At 42.8% G+C, this 16,065-nt stretch overlaps 1 pseudogene; it reads left to right on the top strand.

Annotated features, from left to right (window-relative positions):
* The window catches only part of LOC101545295 (60S acidic ribosomal protein P0-like), a 29,205-nt pseudogene extending 14,600 nt beyond the window's left edge, over positions 1 to 14,605 (top strand).
* Positions 14,606 to 16,065: the final 1,460 nt, after the last annotated feature.

Below are 16,065 nucleotides of genomic sequence, written 5' to 3'. Positions count from 1 at the left end.
GGATTAATGGAGATGTTACTGGTGCCCACTCAAGCAAATCGAAGATCAACAGGATGACAAATGACAAGTGAAGTGAAGTAATCCAGAAGTTGGGAGTGGGTAGGGAGAAGACACACAGTTGGATAGGTGGTGAGGAAGACTAAAGATGGTGGAGACCATCACAGGAGAGGAAGAGGGCCGCAATTCCTTAAAATTAGACAAACTTGAATGTTTGCCTGAGCCTCATCAGGAGTGATCCCTGAGTGAAAAACCAGGAGTAAGCCCTGAGAACTACAAGGGATGGCCAATAATAATAATGATGATGATGATCATCATCATCATCACCATTATTATTATTGATCATCATCACCATTATCATCATCATCATCATCATCATCATCATCATCATCATCTCAGCTATAGGGTCAGAGAGATGATTAAGACATTTGCCTTGCAAGCCATTGTTTCAGTCATGACAGGTTTAATACCTGGCAGTGCATATAGTTTCCCAAGCACAGCCAAGGGTCACTTCTGAGCATAGAACCAGGAATAGATACTGAGCAACCAGTGAATATGGCCAAATACCTCCCCCCACAAATTTCATATTACTGGGGCTGGAGCGATAGCACAGCGGGTAGGGCGTTTGCCTTGCACGCGGCCGACCAGGGTTCGAATCCCAGCATCCCATATGGTCTCCTGAACACCGCCAGGGGTAATTCCTGAGTGCATGAGCCAGGAATGACCCCTGTGCATTGCTGGGTGTGACCCAAAAAGCAAAAAAAAAATTCATATTACTTATCTGGTTTGAATCATATGCTAGCATAATTCATAAGGTGTAAACTATGATGAAAAATCTGTTTTTCACATGAAAAATGTGAAAAACAGACTTGACTGAGAAGTCTTATTTTGTATTTTCTAGGGACAGAACACAATTGCTTTAGTTTTAATGTCTATAAACATTCAACCAGAGAGCCATGACATTAAAATATATCTTTTTTCCCCTTCTGTCATGTAGAACTATATTATTGATATAATTAACATGTGACACTCAGGGCACCCCAGTGGGGTTGGGTGAGAGCCCTCCCCACCCCAAGGGACTCAGCCCTGGCAGCTGACCTCCACAACTCAACTGCTGTCATACTCCAGGCCTCTTTCCACACACTTGGGCCGAGCTTCACGTATTAGTGAACATATTTCTAAACTGCGCGGCCACTTTTGCGGCCGTGCAACACATCATAAGACATTCCCTACTCATTCTCCATAATTACTATACCATATTTGATTAGAGACTAGATGGCATCGATGCTGCCTGAACCCCTCACACTCTCCTGAACCCAGCTCACCATCTCGCCTTAGACAACGCGTGGCTCAGCATGCCAGGCATGGAACTCTACGAGTGATCCCTGCTGGAACTCTATGTATGATTCCTGATGAATGTCATTGGCTGTTTGAAAGATTTGGACAGAATGGTGTTGGCGGCGCATGGAGAAACTGCTGCAGCGGCCACAGCATCACCACCTGCCCTGGCCGGGCCGAGTTGCAGCACCCAGACAAGTCATGGCGGCAGTGCACTCAGTGGCTCATCCACTGTGGGGTGCTGTCAGCCAACCACCGGGTGACCTGGGACTCAGCGCAGGTGTTCGACCTGGCTCAGACCCTGCAATAGGGTCCTGCTCTGCCAGCTGCTCAACAACTTCCAGGTGCACTTCATCAACCTCAAGGAGATCAACCTGAGGCCGCAGATGTCCAGGTACTGCCCAGAGACGCAGGCAGGTGCATGTTTGTCAGTGTGCAGATCATTACAACATGCCAGTCAACCAAAGGCTTACATTCGGTAGACTGGGTCCACCAAAGGATTACATTCGGTAGACTGGGAACACCTCTAAAGGTGATTAGAGGCCACCCCAAAAGCCTCCGTCTCTCTCTCTCTCAGAGAGCCCAGCAAGCTATCGAGAGTATCCTGCCCACACAGCAGAGCCTGGGAAGCTGCCTGTGGCATACTCAATATGCCAAAAACAATAACAACAACAGTCCTCATTCCCCTGATCCTGAAAGAGCCCCCAATACGCCATCGGGCTACACTAGCACGCAACAGGGATGAATGGAGACATTACTGGCACCCACTCGAGCAAATCAATGAACAGGATGACAGTGACAGTGATACAGTGACAGTGACACTTTTGTATTCTCTTTTGAATAATTTGATATGAGTATTGCCAAACATCTTTGAATTTTCATGACAACCTTACTTTTAGCTTGTTCCAAAATATTTCTCCTTAATTTACTGCTTATGAATTTTAAACTACAAAGTGCATTCCAACATGTTTAAAATGTTGATGGACAAATTCATTCAAAACTAACATGTGTAAAAATTATGCAACGTATTTAAAAATTGTCTAATACCTTCCTTTGATAAACTAATTTTGTTTATTAAATACTTGTATATTTCTTACTGAAAAATTCAACCTGAATAAGTAAAAATGCTAGTCTTGCGGTTAGAGTGGTGGTACAGCAGATAGAGCACCTTGCACGAATGAGGACAACCTGGATTTGATCCCTGGCATCCCATGTAGTCCCTGAGCACCATCTGGAATAATTCCTGAGTGTAGAGATAGCAGTAACCCCTGAGCACCATTGAATGTAGCCCCCAAACAAAACAAAACTAAAAGGTGATGGGGGGAGGAGAAACAATGCTGATAGACTAGACTAGAAGTCCTGTCTCTACTTCTATGCTTTGTCCATTGAGCTTGTAAGGGGGTGTTGTATTAAGAAACAGTAAAATTGGGGGCCAGAGAGATAGTATATCTGGTAAGGTGCTTGCCTTGCGCACAAGAGAACTTGGTTTGATCACCAGCATCAAATTTGTTCCTTGGGTCACCATCAGGAATGATCCCTGAGAACCAGGAGTGAGCTCTAAGCATCACCTGGTGTGTCCAACCCCCTCTCCCTGAAAGAAATAGTTAAAGAAAACTATTCTATATGATCTAAAGTATTTTCAGGTTCTATGAGTTATCTTTTATTTTGCTAGCATATTTACATATTTTATATGATATAACACATCATCTAGATTTTTTTAAGTTAAAAAATTAAGAATTGAAGGCATTGCCTAGGTCACCCTTTGTGAGTTTCAAAAGAAAACGCAGGGGCACATGGGACTTGTTCAGTGGCCAAGAAGGATTCCCCTGGCCGGTCCACAGTGACTGACAGACAAAAGATCAGGCACATGGAGAAACAGGGCCCCAGGCTGGTTGGTAGACAGTTTATTTCTCTCTCCTCCCCAGCATAGTCCAATCTCTCCCCTTAAGCATAGTTATATAGAAATCATGAAGGGTTGGGGTACACATAGGTGGGGTTGAACATTGTCATAACAACAAATAAATGTAAAGCCACTTCTTCAGGGAAAGTTCTAGGAGATTAACTCAAGGACAAAAATCTTATCTGAGGGTTGTCACTCTAAATTACTAGAAGATCCACTCAAGGGTGGGATTCCATCTAGGATGTATTGCTTTTTCCTTTCCTCAGCTAGTAATCCATTTAAACATTCATAGTAAATTTGCTTCTTATAATATTTCTAGTCATTTTATATGAACACAGTATGAGATATATTAAGTTTAAAGGTTGGCTCTTCCTGGGGATATCTCACTATATATTCCAGGCCACAGTCCTCAGGCCAAGTTAGTCTTTCCTAACCCCAGCAGAGTCCTTATTCAGTTACTTCTTTTTGGGTCATGACAGAATTTGTCCATGACCATGCTCTTAACTTATTATACTTCATATGGCAGTTAGCTTGTCCCTTTCTGATACCAGGGGAGCTTACCACTTGCCCTGGGTCCATCCAGTTCCTTCATTGGGACTCTGCTTTTGAAGTGCTAGGAACCAAGGGCAACTGAGGCTTAAGTCAGGTAAATATGCTGGATGCCCAGGAGTAAATATTATTTGAAGTCAATTAACTCACACGTTACAAAAGTATAGCATCAACTGTCTTCCTGTGTCTATACAGAAAGGACACTGCTGAATAAACCATGCAAAAGACATAAAGGAAAGAGGAAGCAATATGTGTTTATTAGTGCTTGATGGAATTGGATATGCCTCGAGGCGTGGTTGTGGGAGTAACTCAATAAACCTAAACTTCCTGCGGGAGGAACAAGGACAACCCAATGTTATCCAACAACCCTTTACCCCTGACTATAGGGAGGAGGACATAGAAGGAAATAAATCAGGGGGTGGGGAAGAAAGAAAACAAGAAAGAGAAATAACAGGGAAATAGGAAATAACAGGATCAGCAATCTCAGGTATACTGGTAATGTGGGGGAATGGTATAGCTGTATCTCTAAGGCACAGATTCAACAACACTGAAAACACAAGATTCAAACTACAACCATCAAACTTTATAATATGTTTGTCAAAGTGGCATGCTGCAGGGAAAGAGGGAACCTGGGAACACTGGTGGAGCTGGTGCTAGGACAGTATATCCCTAAACTTAATTATCAATAATCTGGTCAATCACAGTTCTTTAAATTAAAAAATGAATAAAACAGGGGCTGGAGCAATAGCACAGCGGGTAGGGCACTTGCCTTGCACGCGGCCAACCCAGGCTGACCCAGGTTCGAATCCCAGCATCCCATATGGTGCCCTGAGCACCGCTAGGGGTAATTCCTGAGTGTAGAACCAGGAGTAACCCCTGTCTGTTCATCGCTGGGTGTGACCCAAAAAGCAAAAAAAAAAAAACAGTGGTGGAGGGGCTGGAGCGATAGCACAGCGGGTAGGGTGTTCGCCTTGCACGCGACCAACCTGGGTTCAATTCCCAGCATTCCATATGGTCCCCTGAGCACCGCCAGGGGTAATTCCTGAGTGCAGAGCCAGGAGTGACCCCTGTGCATCGCCGGGTGTGACCCCAAAAAGCAAAACCATAAAAAATAAATAAAAAAAGATAAAACAGTGGTGGAAGGTCTTGGGTCCTTTGGTTATGGTGAATTATAGTAAACTTCTACCTAGATACCATACACATTAACACCACTATAACACATATTACCTAAGTAAAAATAAAATTATGAAAAATTAAGGAAAAGAAGCTGGAGCGATAGCACAGCGGGCAGGGTATTTGCCTTGCACGTAGCCGACCTGGGTTTGATTCCCAGCATCCCATATGGTCTTCCGAGCATCGCCAGGAGTAATTCCTGAGTGCATGAGCTAGGAGTAACTCCTGTGCAATGCCATGTGTGACCCAAAAAGCCAAAATAAAATAAAATAAAATAAATAAAAATTAAGTGAAATAAAGGGGCTGGAGAGATAGTACAGCAGGTAGGGTGCTTGCCTTACACATGGCCAACCACTATAGTATTCAGAGGACCATATTGGATTCCAAGGATAGAACTCAGATCAGCCGCGTGAAAGCAAGTGCCCTCTCACTGCACTCTCTCTCTCTGACCCCTCCACACTTATTTTTAAGTAATCACACTCTGATATTAGAAAATTATTTTATATACTATGTATCCCAGCAAAAATGATTTTTTCCCCATTATTTGATTTGGTCACGATTTTCCTTACCTCTGGCATAAGTCCTGCCTTTCCCACTATCTGGTATACACTTCTACCTCTGCTTCTTTTTCCATCTCTCTTCTTACATTTTGTTTCCATCTTTGCCTTAAACATACCTTTATCTATGAAACATTCTCTTTATAGTACCCCCAGGCTGGGTTAGATGGCCCCTCTGTATTCCCATAGTGCCCTGTATCAACTCTTTTTTTCTTTTGTTGTTTTGCTTGTGAGTCAGACCCAGCTGTGTTCAGGGCCTACTCCTGCTCCTGCACTCAGGAATCCCTCCTGGTAGTATTGCGGGGACCATAGGTGACACCTGGGATCAAACCTTGGTTGTCCTCATGCAAGACAAGTGTCATACCCACTGTACTATCTCTCCAGCCCCTCAACTCTTCCCAATATCCCTATCTACCCCCTTGTCATAGGTCTTTTTGTTGTTCTCCTTTGTCTCCTTTTGTTTTGGGACCAAGGTTTACACCTGGCTCATCAGGGATCATTCCTAGTGTTGCATGGGGACCATAAGTGGTGCCAGGGATTGAAATATGGGCTGACTGCATGAAAGGTAAGCTCCTTACCCACTGTAATGGGTATTTATTTTCTTCTCTCTTTTCTCTGGCTTATAAGACTTGGAAATTCAGTCTAGTCTAGTTTAGTACTGTCAGGGATACAACAGGCTCTGTTGTGGAGCAGTAATTTCCTCTTATTTACTTACTGTGAGCCATATATGTCATGCCAGAATTATTGCCCATTCTGAATCAAGAGAGAGAAAAAATGTTTACATCATTGTTGCTTAACTGTATTAGTAAATGAAATGTGTGGTAATGATTGATGAGTCAATTGTACTTTGTATAACTGCATGGATTTACTAGGCATTTGAATATGGGTCAATGGGTAGGACAGAATTTATCAAATACCAGGCTAAAAATTATCTCTTGAGGTGCGGGAGCAAGAGCACAGCAGGTAGGGCGTTTGCCTTGCACACAACCAACCTGGATTCTGATTCCCAGCTTCCCATGTGGTGCCCTGAGCACCGCCAGGGCTAATTCCTGAGTGCATGAGCCAGGAGTATCACTGTGCATTGCCGGGTGTGACTCAAAAAGCAAAAAAAAAAAAAGAAATTATCTCTTGAGTGGGTAAGTAGGTGATAAAAAGGAAAACTAACTCTCAGAGTCAGGGATAAAATATATAATTTTGTCTTCAACCAGAAGTGTTGGTAGTTAGTGAATGCATGTCTCAAAACTTGACATTTGGGACATGGAAAGACAAGATCATAAAAATTTTTTGTGCAGTTGAGAAAAATTACTTCTTAATAACTCAATATTATATTTGGGGGGACTGGAGTGATAGCACAGCGGGTAGGGCATTTGCCTTGCACACGGTTGACCCAGGTTCAATTCCTAGCATCCCATATGGTCCCTGAGCACTGCCAGGAGTAATTCCTGAGTGCATGAGCCAGAAGTTACCTGCTGGGTGCATCGCTGGGTGTGACCCCCCAAAAATTGTATTTGGAATATAACAATTTTTTCAAACATTTTCCCTTTTTGGAGGAAGGAACTGGGCCACCCCCACATGTACTTAAGGGTCACTCCTGGTGGTTCTTAGGGACCCCTCTGCAGTGCTGGAGATCAAATTGAGGCCAGCCATGTGCAAGGCAATATCTTTTAACCCCTCTCTGACCCAATTTTTTCCTTTAATACAGTTATTAGATATATCTTAATTTGGGGGCAGGGTGGGGTGTTGGTTATAAAACACTGCATATTGAGAAGAATTACTATCAATTTTAGCTACTGTAACTTGAGTTAAAGTACAAATACCAGTGTGTGTGTGTGTGTGTGTGTGCGTGCGTGTGCGTGTATTACAATAGTTGCTAATCCATCTAGCATACATTGAAAGTTTCTTGTACAAATCACTTCTTGGGACAATATTCAGTATTATAAGTAGACAAAGACATCAACTCTATATTTGCAATTTGTCTCATTGTAATTTGTGACATGTACATGGAGCTTCTTTCTATCTAGCAAACTGTAATAAAAGACAAAAGTATCATACTAGGAGAAACACAAAGGGGCTAAATTAAAGTGTGTTTTCATCTATCATTCCACATGGTGAAGAATAACCAACAGCAGATCATTCATCTGACATTTTCTTCATGAGGAAAATAAAAAGAGATAACTTACCTCTCAAATGAAGACATATTTTCTAAGAAATCAACAGCCATATATCATATTGGCATACATGTATGTGAATAACTGACAATATGTTTCTACCTGTCTAAAATTTTGAATACCCTTACTCATCATCACCTACTTTTTTATTATAATAAAATATTTTTCTGCTAGTTATTAAATTCAAGAACCGATAAAATGTGAGGACTCACAAATATTATCAATAATATTGAGAAGAATTTATGAATTGAGCTACCAGTCCACAATCAACAATATTTACAGGTTTAAGAAAGAGGAAAAAGGTGTAAGAAAGCAAAAAGAAAGTGAGTGTGAATAATAGGAGAATAACACCTAAGGATAGTAGAGATAAAGGCTAGGAGGGTGGCCCCATGGCTTGGAAGCCCATCTCATGTGCTGGGGGGAAAGGCAGTTGGAATGGAGAAGAGACCACTAAATAAATGATGGTTGGAGGGATCACTTGGGGTGGTAGATGTGTGCTGAAAGTAGGCTATGGACTAAACATGATGACTGTTTAGTGAGTATATTAAAAACTATAACACCCAAAAGGAGAAAGAGATTAAGAGGGAATGTGTCTGCCACGAGTCAGGGGGTGGGAAAGGGTTGGGGTGGCAGGAGGACACTGGGAACATTGGTGGTAGAGAATGGGTACTGGTAGAGGAATAGGTACTGGTGGAGGAATGGGTACTCAAACATTGTTTGATTGAAGCATAGTCACAAAAATTTGTAGGTCCGTAACTGTATCTCATGATCATTCATTAAAATAAAAAAAGAAGAAAGTAAATGTGAAAAGAAATAGATCTTATCCCAATGAAACTATTTATATGCAAACTTACAGATTAGAGGCCACCAAAATAATAGTGAATAAATAAGCACAACTATATTATAAATTAACTCCAGAAAAGATAGTTACATGAATAATACTTACATTTTATAGTCATAGAAGCAATTTTTTTATCTCTTTGAATTTGGGATATTCATATTTTGAGGTATATTGTTAAGTTTACAAGACATAATATTGGGGTGGGGGCTCAGAGCCATACCTGACTGTGTTTGGGGCTTACTCTAGGCTCTGCACTCAGGGGTAACTCTGGCTGTGCTCAGAGGACCATTTGTGATGCGAAGGATCAAACCCATACAAGGCAAGTGCCTTTCCCGCTGTACTATCTCTAGAGATCCCACAAGACATTTATTAATTTGCATTAAAAAAATGTTTAGGGCTGGAGAGATAGTACAGGATGTGACCCATCTGTTTCTATATTCGAACACCGCCAGGGGTCACTCTTGAGCACAGAACCAAAGTAAACTTCAAACACTAGAGTATGCCCCCCCCATAAAATGAAACAAATGTTTCTCTTGTTAAAATATAAAAAGTAATTTTAAAGTTTTAAAAATTTGAAAGCTGTCATACTTGGTTTAAATGGAAACTGAATTCCAGACAAATATGTTCTTTGTACTCACTCTGATGTGAATGCTGGTACCAGGAAGCATAGAGGAATAGTGAATGGTCAATCTGCACTTTACATATCACACCCTCTTTTGCAAGAATGCTCCACTCTTATAAGATTCTATAGCTAAAAGTAAGTGGGGAAACTTGAGCAGCCCCTTCAAATCCAGAAAGACATTTGGAAGAACTGAAGCATGCTTATAATAAAACCAGGATTTCTAAAATAGAGGCTATAGTTCATATAGCATCTTGCCAAGTAATCAGATAAAAATGATTACACAAATTTCCAACAATGAATTCCTCCTCTATCTGCTGAGTGAGCACACAGGGCAGGAGAGAAGCACATCTTTAGAAACACACTTTTATCTCAGACTTTTTTGTGGAGACTTCATAGGCATTTGTTTCCTCTTTCTCCCCTTTAATGCTCTTTCTGAATAGGTTTTGAGAAGCCCTTGAAATGGAAAACTTACATTTAAATCCAGTCTTAAAGCCAGGATACATTCTTTGTCAACAAAACAGGAAAAAATTCATTCCAAACTTCCTTGTCACTATCCAAGCAAACATACTATCTATCATAAGAACTGTGGCTCCTGGTAACAGATTAGGTACATCAATAAAATTCTGTAACCACAGTTTGAGACAAATGCCCTGATCTGTATAAGGTCAAAGGCTGCCCAAGGTCATACAGAGTCTTAAGCATATTTATCACTGAACAAGCTTCAAACTGAGTTTTAAATTTTGTCAGACATGAAAAACTGCTACCAGATGGTGTCAAGATAATTTCTCTCTGTGTTAAAAACACACACTTAGGTATAGTCAATAGTAAAAATCAAATAATTAATCCAAACACCAGTACACACCTGGCACCATTCCTAGTACAAGTTAGGGGCTGCTTGTTATCATTTAGTCTCTTTCCAATTAAGAAAGCTCACACGGGGCTGGAGCAATAGCACAGCGGGTAGGGTGTTTGCCTTGCACACGGCCGACCCGGGTTCGATTCCCAGCATCCCATACGGTCCCCTGAGCACTGCCAGGAGTAATTCCTGAGTGCAAAGCCAGGAGTAACCTCTGTGCATTGCTGGGTGTGACCCAAAAAGAAAAAAAAAAGAAAAAAAAAAGAAAGCTTGCACAAGTAAAACAGAGTAGCCAACTAACACTTTAGAAAATGATAATTTTCTAAAGCTATGGATCATCCAAGCAAATAGAAAGACAGTTCGTGGGGCTGGAGCTATAGCACAGTGGGTAGGGCATTTGCCTTGCACGTGGCTGACCCGGGTTTGGTTCCCAGCATCCCATATGGTCCCCTGAGCACCGCCAGGGGTGATTCCTGAGTGCAGAGCCAGGAGTAATCCCTGTGCATTGCCAGGTGTGACCCAAAAAGAAAAAAAAAAAAGAAAGACAGTTCGTTGTTCTGATTTGTAACTCTATGTCCAACTGCAAGAGGGAATTAGACTTTCCCTCCCTGCCACCTTCACCAATGCCCTGTAGCTTCTTGATTAGTTCATGATAGAAGGTATTGAATCTCAGGCAGGAGAGACAGCTTCAAGGGCTGGAGCACATGCTTTGTATGAAAGAGCCCTACGTTCGATCCCTCATGTACCATATAGTCCACTGGACACCATGAGCAGTGCTCCCTTTCAAAAGAGTTACTATAGTTTGTTACATAAAAGGAACCCACCCACCCAAACTATTATGAAACTTCATAGTATGTGGTTAAATGTTATCCTTAAATTACTCTGTAAATGCAGTAGAAGTATTTGGAAGATACCCAGATAGGAGAAATTATAAGCTATTGGTTCAAAAGGTAAAGTGTAGAAGGCAGTAACTCTTGGGAAAGAGGATACTTCAATGCCCAGATTAGTAAAATAAACCAGAAAGGGGGAAAAAAGATTGTATGTCAGAAAGCACAAAGGGCATCAGAAAGTTAGGACGATAGGTAACATGCTAGCCTTGCATGCAGTTGACCCAAGTTTGATCCTGGCATCATGTATGGTCCCACCGAGCCCCTCCAGGAGTGATCTCGAAGTACAGAGCAGGAGTAAGCCCTGAGCACAACTGGTTGCCTTTCCCCACCAAACAAAAGAGGAAAACACAACCTTAAGCATGTTACTACTAATTAATCTGCAATGTTTACTGGGAAAATACTTTAGGAACTATAAAGTAAAACATTTAGCAACACAAATATTTGTTTAGTTTTAGTCTGCAGTGGCATTTTATGAACAAAGATCACTGTCACTGTCATCCCATTGCTCATCGATTTGTTAGAGTGGGCATCAGTAACGACTTTTATTGTGACTTTTACTGTTTTTTGGCATATCCAATACGCCATAGATAGCTTGCCAGGCTCTGCCATCCGGGCGCGATAATCTCCATAGCTTGCCGGGCTCTCTGAGAGGGGCAGAGGAATCAAACACAGGTCGGCCGCGTGAAAGGCCAATGCCCTGTCTCTGTGCTATCGCTCCAGCCCATGAAGAAAGATACTTTTAAAAATTCTTCCACTCTCCCCTGGCCTTTGTTACTGCCATTTTTGATGGTGGTGGTAGTGGTGGTGTGGTGCTGGGGGCCACATCAGGCTGTGGTGCTCACACACTTGGCTCAGATGCTCATCAACGTTTGCACTTCTTAAACTGTGGTGCTTGCAAGTGCTCACAAGGGCTTGTACTCTTAGTTGAGGAACACAAGTTATGGTCATGGTGTAGACCACTTCCTGGCCATGATATAACTTGTGGTGCTCAAGATGGCACAGGATGAAAATTTACACCCATTTTGTAGTGCTTTTATATTCCTGGCTCTCATGCATGCTGGAAACTGCTCTGGCACTGGAGATCATAGGCAGCAGAACTGCTCCACTCAAACAGCAGAGTCACTGCATGGTGTTTCATGCACATGTGAAATGTCAGGGATTTTAACTTGTGTCCATATGCTAATCCTCGGTGCTGTTCTTTCTACTTTCACTGAGTGAGATGGGAAAATATCGGTCTAGAATCACCATTCTTCTAGTCATTGAGGTTAAAAAAAATCACACACTATTTTAAAACATGGACTTGAGGGGGAACAGATGAATACTGACCGTGGTCATTTTAATATAATGAATATGATTAAAACATATTATATAATATATATTATTATAAAATGGGAGGAAATGCTTCAATTTGAATTACACCGGGTATCCAGAAGCTCTAGTTAGGATTTCTATTCTCCCTACAGGCCTACTGCACTGTCAGAGTGAGAGAATTGCACCATTTATATTATCACTATTGTTGTTGTTGTTGTTCTGGGACCATACCTGGAGATGCTCAGGGGTTATTCTTAGCTCTGCACTCAGGAATTATTTGTGTCAGTGTTCAGATGCCCATGATCAAACCTGGGTCAACCTCTTGCAAAGCAACCGCCCTACCCACTGTACTATCTCTCTGGCCTGATCATTTATATTATCAACCTTACTACAAGGCAAAGTTTTCAGGCCAGGAAGTGGTCAAATCATGGAGCTTTTGGCATTTGGGTTCAGTTCTCAGAAGGCGGTCCCTTTGGGTAGGCTATATTTTTCCCACACCCCAATGGAGCACAATAAAGATTTTATTCTATGCCCCAATAATCATTGGCAAGATGCTTCCATCATCAAGTCACTATAAAAAGCACATGAAGAGGAACTCAGACTGGGGGGCGGGAGGGGGGGGAGAGATAGGGTAAAGTGAGGTCACAACTGGCAACAAGAAAACCAGCCTGTCTTTGAACACAGAGATTGCAAATGTCTACTGTCTTTAAAACTTATTATTTTTGGCAGGGTTGCATATGTTCTCGGTGCTCATTCCATGAATCTGGCTGATTATTATTCCAATCACCAGAGGAAGAGAGAGTCACATTAATTTGTAGTAATTAATAGCACTGATGCATTTGACAGCGCATGTTAACAACCCTCTTTGATTGTTTGGATCTCTAACTGCGGCCCTTCTTGTTTGCATCACCTCCAAGGAATTCATAATATCAAAGCTTAACGGTATCTGATACTTGTCAAAATGCAATTTATAAAAGTTTAATTCTTTTATTGATTTAGTTTGGTTTTGATGCCTGCAGAGTCAGCTCCCTTGACAGAACTTAGCGGATTCAAATGCTTGTCACCAGCTCGGCCTCCTTTTTGCAGGGAACAATTGCCATAGGCCAAGCCAACAGGCATGGTTTAATTGCCATTAATTAAAAGCATAAATCTCTTTTTTCTTCAGTTGCTCTGCTCTTAAAGGGGGCTGCACGTATCTCTCTTTTCCTGTGTTTGTCAGAACACCTTCTGGCAAGCAAAGTTAACCCATTCCATCTTTCTAAGCACTTTCTGGGATAATCTTTTGAAGCATTGCTCTTATGATCTGATGTGAAGTGCATGTGGTTCGGTGATATTTAACAAACTGGATTTCTTCTTTATTGCAGTATAATGAGGTCAAATGAATCCCTCCATGGGTTGTATACATGCTTAAGTGGTTTTTGCATCAAATTCTTTGTGACAGCAAATAAAACAGCAGCCAAACAAAATATCAACTACTTAAAATTAGAAGGGGGTGGGGCATTAGATGAGAATGAGCCTTTAGAAACTGTATTTTAAAACATTAGGTGTAAGTAACCTTCCAACAAAATTAATCTGCCTGGTCATTTTTAAATCGGAAGCAATTAGTGAGATTCTTGGGATAAAGGGAAGTGCTGAGCTTAACAGAGCCCAAATGATTATACAGTAAATATTATTCTAGCTCCGTTTACCTTCTAGTATTATCATTAAGTCTATTTCATTTAGAAGAAACCCAGTGATGTTGTGAGCTAGGTAAAAATAATGAGGAGAACTCGTCGTTCACTTTGATGGGAGAAGGTAAAAAGGGTGGGTGAAGTGGGTAGGTCCCACTTTTTTTTTTTTCACTTGCCTACAATTATCCTATGAAATGATTATCCACCAGGCTTTGCTATTCAATGGCGGTGTCAAAACAATTCGGTTTCCCCTGGCTGCCAAGCGCCTACTCTTCCCCCCTCGTCCTGCCGCGGTTCGGGGGAAGTGTCGTTGTAAGCAGATTATTGCTTTAAAGCATTTACACATATTAGTTTTGCCGCATCTGCCAGCTTTAGCAGGATTGCCTAGCCGCCGAAACCCTCCTCTTTTTATTTATAAGAAGAAGGAGGGAAAAAAAAGTTAGTTCCGCGCTGGGCTGCTCGGCGAGCTCAACGCATGAATATGTTATGCATCTGTTTTCACCCGGTCAGGCTGCGGAGAGTGATTGATTTTTGGCCCCAGTGCACTTTTTGCGAAAATCTTTAAGTGAATGCGGCGTGTTGTTTAATTGGGAACGCTCGGGCTAGACGTGCGGCGGCGGCGGCGGCGGCGGGAGTCTGGAAATCCGAGCCCGCGGACGGGAGCTGCGTGGTTCCGCGCCACCGCAGCGGCGGCTGCGGCGGCTGCATCGGGCGCCCCGCGGCGCGGCCCTAACCCGCCCCGCGACCTACATCCCGCCCCTTCCCGGGCCGTGTGCACGCGTGCGTGTGTGTGTGTGTGTGTGTGTGTGTGTGTGTGTGTGTGTGTGTGTGTGGGCGCGCGCGCGCGCGCCCGAGTGGTGTTCTTTATTATTATTATTATTTTTTTAAGTAAGGCGTTGGAAAGGGAGGTGGTTCCAATTAAAAGCAAAATAAGCTGCTTTAATGGTCTTTTAAATTGACAAGTGAACAATGATTTTAGTATTGGTATCTGTCAAAGGTCCTAGGAAATCCTCAGCTGATAAGGCCCAATGCTTCCAATTAGGAACCGTGCAGATCCGCAGCCAATAATGATTTCTGGGTCCCTGCAGAAATGCTGCCGACACTTATTGCAAATTACTGACAAAAAGCTCTGCTGTATTGATGAGAGGAAGTACAGGCGGCTTTCGGTGTCCCCGTCAGGTATACCTCATAATGAGAGAGCTTGAAGTTTTGACTTACCCTTTTTCCTTCCCTCCACCCTTTAAGCAGCATTTCATTGATGAGTAAAAAATCTCTCCTCCCACCAGCTTTAAGCGTGTTAGACATTTCTTCCCAGATTTTTTACACGAAGGCCACTAATTTGATGTCAGGCTCCGGCAAAGCTCTCATCAATATTATCTACGAATGCCGCCTGATACCAGCTCCAACGCCCATGGAATCAAAATAAGCAAATCTTTGAAGGTTTTTCAGGCACCCAAAGCTGAGGCCGAGAGGAAGGTGAGAGAGTTTCTCAATGCGGAGCCCCCAACCCACACTCCCCCTCCCCCAAGCGACGAATTCGGAAGAGCAATTAAGGCTGCTGCTTCCTCTAGTTCTGGGGTCCAGCCGAGTTTCTCCCCGAAAGGATGGTAAGGAGAGGACCCTCACCACCCCCCTACCCAACCCCGCGCAAGGGGGCGGGGAAAGATCAGGCCTCGGGTCCTGCGGCGCCCCCTGCGGTGACCTGCGGGCCTGCAGCGCGGGCTGGCGGGATCGGCTGCTAGGAAGGGGACCTACGCCCGCAGCGCCTGCGCCCCGGTTGGATTCCTCCATCTCCCGGCACCGTGTGAGAAGCCCCCCGTTAGGTTTCACGGTGGATACGTGTCTAGATAACGGAGACACCGTTATTTTCTATGATGTCCCCTGTCTTTTGCTTTGGAGGTTGTGTCGCTAACTTGCACGCGGGCTAATAAGGTTCTTTTTCATTTTCTTCTTAACAATTGCTTACAGTCACACAACCGAGGCTGTCTGGCTTTTGTTTTGTTTTCTTCCCTCCTTCTTCTTTTCTCCTTGCTTTCTACCTGCTCCTTACTCTCGCAGTTTCGGACTATTCAGATCTTCGCGGAAAAGCTCCCACCTTGCTCCTGACCCACCGCCCAATTTCGGGTTTTTGTTTTTGTTATTATTATTATTTGTTGCCAACTCCCCTATTTCTATTTCATTTCAAAAGGGCAG

Source organism: Sorex araneus, chromosome 5 (genome assembly GCF_027595985.1).
Source record: "Sorex araneus isolate mSorAra2 chromosome 5, mSorAra2.pri, whole genome shotgun sequence".
Classification (NCBI taxonomy): domain Eukaryota; kingdom Metazoa; phylum Chordata; class Mammalia; order Eulipotyphla; family Soricidae; genus Sorex; species Sorex araneus.
Note: the sequence above shows the minus strand (reverse complement) of the source record. Positions and strands in the feature narration are given on the sequence as shown.